Raw genomic sequence first — 14,810 nt, 5'->3', positions numbered from 1 at the left:
TAATTAGGCTGCCTCACTAACAAAGAGCATGAAGTAATGCATCCAGGCTGATTCAGCTGGCCAGGTAGAGCCTTCTCAGAGACTCTCCTGGGATCTTGAGCTCTTCTGATCACTCAGAATGATTTTACACCTCTGGTCTCAACAAAGAGCCACGGTAAATGCAGGCATTCTCCCTGCTTGCAACTCCAAAGCAACTCAGGGCCTCTGAGCTGACAACACCAAGGGCACTGCTGCTGATTCATAACCCAAAGTATTTGTAAGGCAAGCATCCAGGTGAGCAGACAGCTTCATGGCACTGATTACACAGCAAGTCACAACCAACAAATTGAAAAGTGCGAGTGTGAGCTCTCCTTTATTATAATAAATTAGGCTGATTAAAAGCAGAAGAAAGCAATGACTAATCCCCAAATAGAAGAAAACACTGGGTCAAAATGATAGAGTGATTTTAACTCAGGAGCACTTGTTCTCGTTGAATTAAAGAGCATCACATCAGATTGGACAAAACACACCACTGTCCAAGAGTTCAATGCTCTCTCTTCCCTGAACTGTCAAAATTTAATTTCTTTAACAAGGGAAAGATAGTTTTATGAAAAGAAAAATCTAGTTACATACATAGGGATTACACTCCTATTTCAGATCACCTATTTTGAGGTGGGTGACAGAACACTCTGGAACTACAAGCGCTTACAGGTATAGAAGTGCAACTATTGAAACAGCTTGAAGATCACTCCTCTGGTCTGCAGAGAGTCTTGACAGTAATTCCCAATGGGCAAAAAGAGACAGCACCTGACGGTGCATTTGGATTCATCTCTCAATCTGCAATGCTATGATGAAAATCAACTTTTTCATCACCATAAGGTTTCCCAACGTGTTTTGCAGGTTACGTACAGGATTTTGTGCAATCATAGGTTTTGATTGTAATCCTCCATACTGGAAGGCACTGTAGAAACTTCCCTGATGGCACCTGGCTAGAGATTAAAGCTGAATGGTGTCAGCTGCTTGGCACCTGCTTCTTCCTTGTTCGCTCTGAGCAGTCAAAGTAGTTGTGGCCTGATGGATGCCAAGAAAGTCAAAAGGCAGAAAACACTGCTTATGGCTTTGCCCTCAATCTTCAGCCAATATTCTGTAGGAACCAAAATTTTCCCAGTTTTTATTTCTGTGCATTTTGGTCAGCTCTTAGTCACATACAGGAGTCCAAGATAAACAATCCACTCAGAAGCACAAGCACCTTACGTGCCTTGTTTTATGTCCTTACTGATCAGATTGTTGTTTTGCAAGGCACTTGTGCTGTCAAATATTTGAGAATAGTTCAGCCGTGCTTGTTCCTAGTTCTAGCTACTTCTTACTGCCATTTCCAGTTTCAGGCACCTACCTAACAGCCAAACACACAGCTCAAAACTAGACAAGGGGGACTTGATACTCATTCAAATATTAGTACATTCTCCGCGTTAACAGCAAAGCACTTGGCACAAAGTTTCTCCTTCCTGCCATCTCCATCTCCAACAGAGCACAGAAATAGCAATATTTTAAAGTATATGAGTCCAACTGATGCATGTGAATGTAATTGCTTGGGCATTTTATGTGCTGCAAGGCTTTATTGCCAGATGATTGATTTCTTATGGCTAAATCTGTCATGTTCAGGCAACGTTAAGCTTTGATTAACAGTACTTAACCCACTGTGTTTCTTGAGATCTAGATTAAAGAGGACAATCGCATATTCTTTTCCAAATCTACAAAAACCTCAACAAAAATACACCAATGACAACAAATTATGGAGCCTGTGTATTTCCTTCCCTTTCTTGGCTACAAAATATCACTAAAGACTCTGTTTGGAGAGTCAGGAGAGATGAAATGCATAACTCAGTCTGGGATTTCGCTATTTAAAGGCAACAGAGAGGATAACATTTTCCTCTCAGACCCCTGCAGAAGATTGGTTGTGTGATACATAGCTCTGGCTCCACGTCTCAAACTCCCAGGGAGAGCAGAATATCAGAGGCAAAAATCAGCAGGCCAGGTTCAAAATACTACATTTTGTTCTTTGGCATCAAAATAAGTTCTCCAGTTTAGTACAGGAAACTGGTTTCCACTTCATACTAAGTCACCAGAGCTGTGCTTTACAGTACATTTCCGAGGCAAGCTTTGCTTCAGAGCACGTGTAGTAATGCTATATGAAAATTCTCCTTAGGGAAGGCTGCCTTTCCTCAGATTTCCAGGCTGTTTTTGATAGACCACGCTAACACACCAACTGACATGCACAGATGAAAACCACTGAAAAATGCAAAGATACTAAAAATGGCAACTAGAGAGAGCAAGAGCTGAAAGTAGGACTTGTGCCACCAAACTAGCATCAGGCAAGACTAATGAAAGGCAAAGCATGCTCAGGTGATATCACACAGCCTTAAGAAATCCTTCCTTGGAGGGCAGCAAGGACTGAATGCCATGCATGACACCTCCTGCTCTTCCACCTTCCCCAGAAACACAAGCCCTGATGCCAGCTCAGCAACATCTCAAGGATGCCTCGAATGCAGCATCCATCCTCTGCAGTACCTCTGTCCCATCACAGCCAAACAAAAAAAACTGCCTTGATTAAAACTGATTCTAATTAAAGCATATACCAGCTTCCCTCTCAGGTTACCAGTTTAAAGCACGAGGCTAATGTGTCTCAAAAGCTCTGTGAAGTCTACATGTGCCAAATGCTTTAAGGAGCAATAGGAGGGAATTATCCATCAGTTTATTTAAACTGGCTCACTGAAAATATTTAAGCAGGAATTCCACGCCGAGATAAGCTGCTTGGTAAGGCGAGAGGTTGCAGTAAAGATAGGAGCTCTTGTGCTTATGTGGGCATAGGTTACAGCAAGGAGCGTTGTGACTGGGTGGCATTTCCACTTTAATCCTGTTCTTCAGTTGCACACAGCTTTGTTAAATTCTGCATAAGACTGAAGTATTCTATGCAGCCTGAAGGCAGTTTTTCTGGTAAATTTTTAAGCAATGTAGAGCTGGAGTTATGAGCAGAAGAAAATAAGACACAAACCAGGTTTTGGGCAACCCACTGGTTGAAGGATGGGAAAATTTATTCACAATTATTTTTAGTTAAGAAGCAGGATGTTTCTGAATGCATGGGCATCAGCATTTCCAGCTGGAAAAGGAAAACCTTCTGGGCTATAATAGCCCACACATAATGAAACATGATCCTCTCCTCAGAGATCTGAGTGAGATCCAGAGTCAAATAGGTGAAAGTCATAGAATCACAGAACAATTTAGGTTGGAAATGACCTTTAAGATCAAGTCCAACCACAATGCAACATCAGCAAGTTCACCACTTAACCAAATCTTCAAGTGCCACATCCACACATCACTTCAGTGCAACCAAGGATGGGGGTTCCACCACTTCCCTGGGCAGCCCTTTCCAAGGCCTATCCATTCTGTAAAGAATCGTAGAATCACCACAGTTGGAAAGGACCTCTAAAACCATCCAGTCCAATCATCCACCTACCATCAGCATTGCTCCACTAAATCAAGAATAATTCAAAATAACTCATCACTGGTCCATATCTTGGAATATTAGGAAAGAGAGAAGAAAAAAGTGAGATAACGAACACGCGTTGCATCAAGTATGAATAAAGTTAAAAAAAACATTCTTTGGGGAAAGAGCAGGCTGTACATCACAGCAAAGTCAACACACATCATTTAGAAAAGAACGTTCCAAGGTAAAAATTTGAGTGGAATTAAGAGCAGCTATTATCTTAATAATTTGGAATTTCCTTTCCCAAGTGACAAGCAGGAACCTGCCTGCCCCTCAGCCTCCCTTCCCTCTGCAACAGCCCCTTCACAACCGTGAGAAAAACACGACAGCAAAAGCATAAGAAGAGCAGAGCAATGCTTTCACATGCATTTCCCTTGAGTTGCTCCTCTGCTCCTAGCACTACAATGTCATTTCCTCTCTAAGGTATTCTTTATCACTGCAGATTAAAGGCAGATTCTGCGGCTGTTTGATTTGGCCCATGCTCATGCAAACAAGTAAACGGCAGGAACGCAGAAATCACCAATCAAGACCAGTTGGGTTGACGGCAACCAGATAAGAAGCAGCAGGTCAGGGTCTGGCTTGCTTCATTTTCTTACACATCCTCTCACCCTGCTGCGAAGAGGGCTTTGGGAAGAATGATTGCTGCTTTAAAAAAATTGCTTTTTTTAATTTAAAATAATCAATTTTGAGAAATATCTATGGCGAAATCAGTGTTCAGCAGCACCTCCTTTTCCAGCTTGTTTATTACTAGAAAAAGAAAAGAGGGAAAAGACTTTTCCACCCAAAAATGCAGGTAATTCTGAGTTTTCACTTGCTCTGAAGAAAAGGCACAGTAATGGACTGGGTGTCTTTTCTGCCCTGCAAGGACAGAAGCTCAGTGAGAAACGTTTGAGAGCCAACACACACAGAATAGGTGATCAACTTTATTTCCATGTGCCTGTGCATTTGCTCAAGCACTCAGTATTTTTTATACAGAAGTATGTCCAATGGAAAGCCCCACTCCTGCATGCAGAAGTGAACCAGGGACAAGCACAACCTCAGCTCCTCAAAGCTGCACTGGCTTGATTGTTTATTTTGCCCTTTCTCCCCCCTCTTTAACCCCAAAGAGCTGAGGTGACACAGGTTGCTTCAACCCAGCCATATGCCACAAACCCAAGCCACTAAAAGCTCAAAGCTTTGCAAATTTGATCAGCTCTAAACTTCCGGCAACTCTGAAGATGCATTATGGCAAGCAGCCCATTCCTGGAGAAGTCTGCCAAAAGGTATTTTAGGGCCATTTCCTAAATTAACTCATTCATAGTTTCCTTATTTCTCCGGGCGCTGCAGGCACTGCTGAACAGACAGCTCATGCTGAAGGATTTAAATCTAACCAAAAAGGATTCAAGAGAAAAGGTAATCATAGGAACATATGTACTGACATCGATTCCCTCTCCAGGCAGTGCACACAGCATGTTAAGCTCAAGTCGGGGAACAGCAAGTCCCCTGGTTTCAGCATTTCCCTCAGCCCATCCTAAGGGTTACAGTGGGGACCCAGAGATGCACAGCATACAAAATTCATCTGCGAGCATCCGCTCCCCAGGAAGTCTGAACGTGCATTATCTTGGTAAAACAGCACATTTAATTTCACAAGTTTTTTTTTTTTAAAGGAAAAAAAGCGCATTTCTTTTGAAACCAGAACATAATAAAGTGAACAAGAAATGCACAAGCAGCATGATGCTCATTTATTCCTTATATACCCCAGAAGGAATGTAATTTAAAATGTGAACTTTGGCAATTCATCACACAGCCTTTCAGGCTTCAGACTTTTCAAAGAAGAAATTGAAATGAGCAAGATGTTTGGTGTTGGGAAGTGCCTACCACAAACACCAGAGCCATCAGACACATGGATATTCGCCTTCCACGGACCACATTCAGCCCATCTCTGGTGCAGCTCCACTGACTCTGAAACTTGCAGGGAGAGCAGGCCTGGCTTGCTGTCATAAACACAATGAAATAATATTTATATCATCACATCTAAGAACCCCACAATTATATGGAAGAGGTGTTTTAATTAAAATATTTATAGACTGCAGGTGACAGCCATTTAAACCTGTTGGGTGAATCATACGTATGCAAGACACGCACAAGAGTTAACATGAGCACTTGTATTTATCATCACTCTGGTAAGGAACACTGAAGGTTTGAGCTAAACATTGAAGAGTGACGCTCATTTCTGAGCCTCAGCTGTTACACAGCAATCTGATGCTTAGCTGCTCAGATCAGTGGCCTGCACCATATCAGCCCAGTGCTGCTGGGAGAGATTGCCCTGCAGCACGAGGTGCTGTGAGCAGCCCCAGGCTGAGCTGCTCTGGGCAGGAGACGTGGCAGAGCATCCCACAGATCTGCTGCTAAGTTACCAGTGGTGGAAGAACAGTGGTTATTCCATGGGATACGCTGAAGTAACAGCAAGCCTAGTCACCACTTTGTTAAAATTAATAGGCAACCTTGCCCTTCCTTATCTATGCAGCAGTTATTTCCTAATGCAGACAGGAAAGTGGTGCCAATTTTGCCCTAAGGGCCTCATGAAGCACACAGACTAATTCACGTTATCCGGGAGCACACAAGCCAAACATTTTTTTAGAGGCACAGATATTCTTATATCTGCTCTCATTAAGCAATTTCCTGTGGTATTCACCATGTGGCTGCAGCCTGCCCAAATTAGACCCCTCCCAACAATTACATTTGTGGGGCACCTAATTTATTTTGTTTAAATGGGTATTTAGGGGCGAGCTGTACTCAAGGACCTGGGAAGTTTGTCCAAGAAAGCCCAGCTCAACAGACAGAGCCATTTTTGCTGTTGGCTGCTCGGTAGCATAATGCCATTTAACATTAACCTCTCCCACCAGAAATTATTTAAGAGGGATTTATTTACTGCTAAAGTAGCCTGCTGGAAAGCAATAAGAATCAGCATCAGACCTATGTCAGGCAAAACTCCTATTCTGACTAAGCTTGTCATGCTCCTGCAAATCACCAGCCCAAGTCATTGCACACCTTATCCACCACCATTTGCTGCTCCACAGACACAGCCATACCTTTGCTTACCACACCTGGGCTTCTGGACTACAATACTGCCTTCTGGAAAGGGAAACCAGAAGTGGTTTGAAGTCTTCACTTTTCACAAACACTTTGGGCATTTTGGTTCTCATTTTGGGTTCAAAATGAATTTTTCCCACCCCCTCGCGCTCTGAGGCTTTGACACTTGTTTCTAATAAGGACTCAATTTCTCGTGCAGCTAAACAAAACAGCTGGAGGGGAATTAAGCATCACAACAGTTGAGAGAAACCCTCAAGACGCTCTGATATTTTCTTTTTAAAAAGTTAAAAACAAGGGAAGTTCTCAGGAAAAGGAAACAAACAGAAATCCCAAGCTAAGCACAAGTTGGGCTGAATTGCATCTAAGTCAACCAGGTCGTAGTTGGTGGCCATCTCTGAGAAGGCCTGAACCAAATACCTCACGGAAACAGCAAAATTTGGGCAGAGCTTGCAAGCTGGATCTACAGGGGCCTTTGTTCTAAATCACTATGATTATTGTAATTCTTCCCTTTCTCTTTTATTTCCAGAAGTGATACAAAGGACAACTTGTGGATAAGAGCTTATTTTCTTATCTTAAAAGAAATTGGCTAAAACATTTTGTCTGCTTTAAGCAGGCTCAGAGCTGTGATGTGAAGTGCTCTGGAAGCATTTATCTAATTGAATTATAATTTGCTTCATTTGCGTTTGCGGTCTCTTGTGCACTGTCCAGTGCACAAATCAGGCATTTGCTACAATTCAATTACAAATATACTCAGGAACCTTTTAATCTCATATTAGGTTTCATAATTGATTCCAGCTGTCAGCATCAAGTCTCAGTGCATGGTGAGCTCCTTCGGATCACGTGCAGTCTATCAGATGTTCACAGGCAAAAATTACATTACGATTAACTGTAATGGATAGCAAAGGCAGATTTTAGAGACCAGATCACTGCTACAGAAGCGGACATAGATCTGTGCATGGTGAGATGTGCAGTGGGGGGAAGCAATGTATGCTCTGACTCATTCCTGACCATTAAGTCCTGGGTTTTCCTTGGAAAAAATCAACATACAGCACTGTACTATAGGCAAGATGTAAAGTGTAATCAGTTTGTGCCTGGAAACATGTTCTTTCAGACTGGAAAACAGCATTTGTATTTATAGAAACTGGAAAAAAATTCACAGTAGTACATCTGTTAAACAAACTTCCTAAAACTTTCCTAAAGTAATGGAAAATGTCACGCACTACTGATAGAGTAGTGCAGGCAACAAGCTCCTCTAAAAACTCAAACCAGGTGTTACCACTTTGGATTTCAGCAAAATAAACCCTGAGCACACCAGTTTACAGAGTCTGAGTCAATCTGAAAACGCTTCTTCCTGAGAACCACCATTTCTGCCCTTCTGTGGTAGCACAGCAGAGCTCACACCCACAGAAGCCCATTCCCCTTCAGAACTATCTGTAGATAGAGATCACATTGAACAAACTGTTTCTACACAATTCCAACTGCTCCAGCAGCCACGAGCACTGCCAGCACCCTGCGTTACCTATGGACCCTCTATGGAACGTACTGATGCTTTGCAGGAATCTCTTGTTCTTAAATAATCACCTGATTTTTTCCTGTAAGTGACCAGCCCACAGCCAGCTTCTCCCCAAGACAACATCCCAGCCCTGCCAGCTCCCAACACTGCCCTCTCACCAGCCAACATAGAGCTGTCTTTGATATTTCCTCTTGCAAAAACACACTTTCGGATGTTATGCTCCATAGTACACAGAAACAATTATCATTACACACTGCCCAGTACAAGTTACACAAGGTGCTACTCCTTGGGGCAAGCACATAGACCAGTGCTATGAGAAAGATGGGCAGATGCAGCAAAACATTTAGTTTAGGAAACAGACTTGAATTCAGCACTTAGTTCCACTTCCAAGACCAAGCTTAGGAAAACAAGTGCTCAGATTCCCATTTGCTTTGTGTGATGGTTTGTGCATGCAGCTCCGCAAAGCAACTCCTCAAACAACACCAGTTGTTTCCTGAAGGCTTTATCATAAGCCAGTGAGAAGGAAACACCCCAGCAGCTATCTAAAGGGAACCACCAGAGCCACGACAAATGGCAGACCAAGTCTTTCCCCTGCATGCTGGAGTGGGACTGAAGGAAAAAGCTTCCTACCTTCCACATGGCACGTGGCCTGTGTTTAACAGATGACATTCACAATCAGGCCACATCAAACAGCAATAAATGCTCCTTCAGTCTAAGCACACTTAAACAATGCTTTTCACAAGGAAATTAAAATGCTGTGGCTTATCACAACACTAAAAAAAAAAAAAAAAAAAAAAAAAAAAAACAACAACAAAAAAAAACAACCCCAAAAACCAGCAGCTCTGGGGGTATCCAGAGAGCTCTGATATTCTGTGATATTCCAGAGAGGAAGAAGCCCCTTCCAAGAGGGAGCAACACACAGCCACGTGCATGACCCCAACCACAAACATCATTTTCTCCTGCTGGCACACGAGGATGTCCATAGGCAGATGATGGATCTGTCAATGCAGTTAGATGTTTCTCCTCAGCACTGTGCTGGCACGGGATTGAGAGCAGCACGATTCCCCTCTGCCAGAGCTGGCACAGCTGCAGGTGGGGAGCTGCCCCAAAGGCACCCACGCTTTGGTAAGCGTGCAGCCTGTAGCCATGCCAAGGGACAGACCTGCTCAGATTTTATTGCCATGAAGTGATTGTTCACTTCTGAAGCATTTTCTGCCACTCCAATAGAGCTGTAGGCAGTAAATTCACACCTCCAAAGACTGCTCTACCCAAGCAGAAGAATCCAGATGGTACCACTGTTATGGTATCAGCTATGATTGCCTCTCTCACTTTGGAGACCTTATTTTACGTTTTGATCTTACAGGTACAGACAGTGCTGCATTCTGTCCTGGTATCTCTTGCTTAGAGATGGACCAAGCGAGCTGTTCCTGTCATCAAGGCTTTAAGAGCATCTCAATCCTCAGTTTTAGTGACATGCATGAAAAGCAACTACCTAAAGTCATACCTAAGGATACTGACTCAGGTTTGTAGTTACATTTTCCAAGGAAAAATAAAAAAAAGCAATCCAGCTTCTTGTCCCCACAAACCTGGGGAGGTCTGAAGACAAATCAGGCCCTTCCCACAGGAAGAGAAAACCCTGCTAATGATATGTGAACCAAAACCAGAGATCAATAAAATCCATTTACGTCCCTCTTTACCCAAGTGACACCACAGCATTAAGAGAAATAAGATCCTCCCCGGAGGATTTGAAACACATAGCTTGTGAAGATGAAGGTGCTATGCTCACAGTAGAACTTCAGTGCAGCCCTGAATTTTAATATTCATGAAATGTTTGCAGCCTTTCAAACTTGCTAACCAAATGCTAGGGTAACACTATATGTTTAGACAGAAACTCAGAAGGGAAACGCTATGTTTAAGCAAGCACAGGAAGTGCTCAGGCAGAGCAAACCACCCCGCTTTTACCCTAGCAGCACCCCCAGGGAGGAAGGGGCTCAGCCCCACAGGCACTCTCCCTCACAGGTCAGCAGCATGCAGCAGCATCCCCGAGTCAAAGAGCCCCCAAGACCCAAACTGGAAGACTGGCAAGAAGTCAACACCTTGGACCTGCATTAAAATCACTTCTACTGGTTATATGTAATTAAACCTGCACAGACCTGCAGGACACAGGTCACCCACCAACATCAGAAAGCCCACTGCCCTGGCAGCAAGCAGCAGGGAGCAATTCCTGTGCAACTGCATCATCTGCTTGATTTTGGCAAGAAGTGAAGGCACGCGTGCCCAGCGCAAGGACAGTGACAGCTCTGAAACCTTCTTCAGTCAGCAGTTTAGAAGATCACTTAGAAAATAACGTACTGAAGTAGAGGCACAGCTTGTTTGCTATATCAATTATCAATATCAATAAAGACTTCACAAGCAGTGCTGCCCAGAGAAGTTGTAGATGCCCCATATGTGGAAGCATTCACATCCAGAATCACAGAATGGCCAGGGTTGCAAGGGACCTCAAGGATCATGAACCTCTAGCCCCCAGTCACATGCAGAGCCACCAACCTCCCCATTTAATGCTAGACCAGGCTGCCCAGGACCCCATCCATGGCCTTGAACACCTCCAGGGATGGGGCAATCCAACCATCCAGGTTGGATGGAGCCCTGGGCAACCAGCACATAGCAGGGGGTTGGAACTGGATGAGATTTAAGGTCTCCTCCAATCTAACCCATTCCATGATTCTATGATATGATTCCATTCCCTGTAAGTGCCACACTCAATATTGGACTATCACCCACACATTCCAAACTCTGCAGAGGCAACAGCCACGTGCTACAAAACACTCCCAGCACATTACCATATTGAACTATCAGGGGAAAAAAACGCATCTGGCAAGTTTCTCTCTGAAAACACATCATGCACAGATGCTTTCAGCAAATTGGATCCAGTTGGGATCAGAGTGTGCGTTCAGTATTCAAGGATGGTCACTTGAGAGGAAACGGACCTTTCATGATTTTATCTATGGCTCACAGTTGATCCAGGTATTTTCCCAATTGGGAAGAAACACTGATCAGGAAACACCTCCCCTGCTAAAGTTCCTAAGTTATTTTTTATTCACTGACATCACACAGATCTAAGAAGTAGTTAGGCAAGGGTTTAAGTCAAACCATCACAGTGTCATACAAATTGGAATCTTTATGCTATTCAAAAGAGCTTACTAAGAGCTGCTTGAAAGTGCAAGTATATCGTGTGAGGAAGTCTGGTTTCTCTGAACAGGTCCAGGGAAACCATGGTGAACTCTGAAGCTTCTACTTCCTCAGCAGTTTGAGACAGAACCCCACAGGTGACAGAAGTCACTGCAGCTTGTCAGCACCCCGTTACCTGCTGCTCAGGAGCAATGTTACCAAGAGATCCCACTTATGAACGAGGACCCCAGAACTGTTTCTGGCAACCAGAACAGCCTCCTGGAGTGCTTGGTCTTGTCTCATTCCCTAAAACATGAGGTACTCACACACCAAGTGCAAGTAGCTGGAGAAGTCTGAGAAGTACTCCCTGATTATCCATGCCCAAACATGCACTTACAAGGTGGTTTAACCTAACTTTGAGCATTATCTTCTGGTATTTCTGCTGTGGATGATGATGACACCGGATTCTGGAGCTGCCAAATTGGCATCATTCATCCAGAACAAAAAAAAAACCTAACAAAGAATAATCACATAAATCAGAGTCAAATATTTGGACAGATTTTTACCTTCTAATCATGACAAAGATTTCATCTTCTCATTCACAGACGCCTGCTCACTGAAGTGCCAAAAAACCAAACACCTATAAAACTTAACCAGCAGACAATTAACTACATGAAGTAATGTTACAAATGAGTCTTTCCATTTTCTAAATCAACAGGTCATAAAATGAACCACAGAGATAACTGTTAGTCAATTTCTTCCTCCAGTCAGCCCATGAAAATGAAGTCACTCTTCGTGTTGGTTTATCCATGTCTAACTCAATTAGTGTGAAACCTGTATGAGAACCACATCCTGATGTTTGCTGCCTGGAAGAGTAAAACATCCCTGATGTGGACCCCAGGCCAGCAGAGCTGTCTGTCATTTATCTCACGAGCCCATGCCATTCTGGCACAACACAGGTTAGGAGTTTTTAAAGACATCTGATTTACTTGAGGAGTGCCCTGAGGGGTCAGTCTAGCATTAAAACACGTACACTTCTCGTACAGGTCATACAAAAGGAACATCTGCTGCTGATTCAACTCAAACTCATAACTAATCACTATAAACAGTTAAATATCTCTCCAGTAAAAATTCTTCAAAAGGAGTAGTCCCTTCTCATGCATAACAACATCATTATTCAGTTGCTGATTACAGGAATGTAAGGAGAAGGAGGACTGCAGTTAGAGAATGGAATCATTCTCCTCAACACAATCACAGCAGTGTCCATCAGGTTAGACCCCTGATTAGTGCTGGCAAGACTTCAGCTCAGATGGGAAAAGCTCAGGACATAAGAGGGGAAAAAAACACCTCACCAATGCACTCAATCTTTTTTCAACTCACTCTTCATAGCAGAACGCAACTCTTTGTCTTTCTCCCAACATTCTCCCTTAGGATTGAAGCCAGGCATGCTCATCTGCTGGCCAGTTATGGACCAGGCAGAAATGAGGCTTCACAAGCATTCGTGCTCCAAAGTAACCCGTTCCCAACTAGGGCTGATCTGCAGCTGCAGGCCCCCAACTCGCCGTACCCACAGCAGCCCCAGCACCTGCATACCAAGCAGAGCCCAAAGCACTGCAACAGAAAGCTGAGTAGATACCTGAGTAACCTTCTATGTATTTGTGTGAGGAAGTAACTTGGACAGAACCAGCAGGAAAAGGTGAAAGCCAGAGGCAAAGCAAAAGAGAAGAAGAGGAAAACCAGCAGCTACCAACTCCATCACGCTCAGGATAATAATGGTTACTTTCTCAGAGGAAGGGAAAAGAAAGCTTGACCTAGTGTGAGATACCTTCAGAGGTACATCACAGCACTACGAGGGATTCTGCTGTAGGCTGGCTAAGTCACTTGCTTTGCACATTTGCAGCAAATGGCCATCGAGGGAAGGAAGAAAGGAAGGAAAATTTGCTGCAATAAAACCTTCCCAGCAACCAAAGGCACTTCTGTGCATCTCAAATGAACTCAGCTGTAAAGCAGGTGGAGAGGTGAAACCACTGATGTGGTCTCAGGAGCGAGGTGTTAATTTCATGACTGCAGTTCTGCTGTGTTATGTCAGCTTTCAATTTCACCTGCGTGTCCTAAGCAGCATCATACATCACCACTAGTTGCAGGAGCATACTGGGACAGACAGACAGGCATGCTGCTCTCATGCAGTCCCAGCACCTCCCAACAAGTGCAGGAGCCCAGGACTATGTTTTAACCCTGAGGAGCAAAGGACCTGAGCTGTCAACCACTTCTCTTACAGGTTGCCATATTCTTTCTCATATGAAAGAAACAGAGTGCTGAGGGAACAAGAGAAGCATTAACGTAAATGGGCATTTTTCAGGTCAAAATCATCCATGCCATTTATTTTTCCAAGCCAAACTTTTTTTCCAAGCTATTTTTCCTCGTGGCTAAGCAGTAGACACACACACTAATTAAAGTGTTTGTTCAACTCTGAGGTCAGAATTAGCAGAAAGGGTTTTGGTACTCAGAGGAAGAAAACTGGAAACCATCCTAAGCAGAGAAAGTTATTTGACTCACTGGATTTCTCACAACCTATTGCTTCCTGGAGATAATTGCCTTACTTTAATTTAAAACTTGAATGCTTCAGTGCGTTTCTGCTGCAATCCACGTACCAAGGCAGACTTCTGCCTCTGCCTTCAGCCTCAGCACTTCTGGACATCACGCTCACAGATGCCAACAAAACCTCCTGGCCGTCTGTCTTGCTGTGCCCTCCCAAAGCCCATCAGGAGGACAGCCTGCTGACTTGACTGCGTAGATATTCAAGCACACTCAGTCTTTCCCCCCTGACTGCAAATACAAATACAGAGAAGGACACAGAATACCATCCACATCTGAAAAACATGTGATACTCTGAGTCTTACAGTCACAGCTAGCTGTGAAGCTGTGCTGCCCTTCATGCCATTTGCAAAAACAGACATAGGATGGTCCTTTACCAGCAAGCCATTTTATACCCAACTAGACTGAAGCCTGCCTGGTGAGGCAGAAACGTTCAGGACTATTTCATTCTAACATGTAAAAACCTTGGATGTCTGCCCAACACATTTACAAGTTATTACATCTCTCCTTGGTACTGCACATGCTTTGAAGGAAGAGAATAACAGGGAAGTGAGATCTTGCGGAGCTTTTGCCACAGTTAAAATACATGCTTTTTTATCCAGGAATTCCGGGAATTCTCCTCCCATTATTCAAGCATCACTCTCTAGAAGGAAAAGGACATTATTTTATAATGCTACACATCTCCTGTGTAAGGGGTGGTGAAAAGTCAGTTTGGAGAGGGAGATCAGCCCACACTAAGCAGTACCACAGCACAGAAGGCATTTACAGCAGAAACGCTTATCATGTGTACAAGCATCAGTGTGAGAACTCACAAGGGCATGATTCCTTGTGGTTAAAAGCTCAATCAACAATTAGGTTTTGAACTTTTAGGCGTGTGAAAACACTAGGTGCCTGCCTGAAGAATTCCAAGGACAGCCATAAACACTGTGAATATGACAA

Source organism: Lagopus muta, chromosome 14 (genome assembly GCF_023343835.1).
Source record: "Lagopus muta isolate bLagMut1 chromosome 14, bLagMut1 primary, whole genome shotgun sequence".
NCBI lineage: Eukaryota > Metazoa > Chordata > Aves > Galliformes > Phasianidae > Lagopus > Lagopus muta.
The sequence above is the reverse complement of the archived record's forward strand: the minus strand, read 5'-3'. Positions refer to the sequence as shown.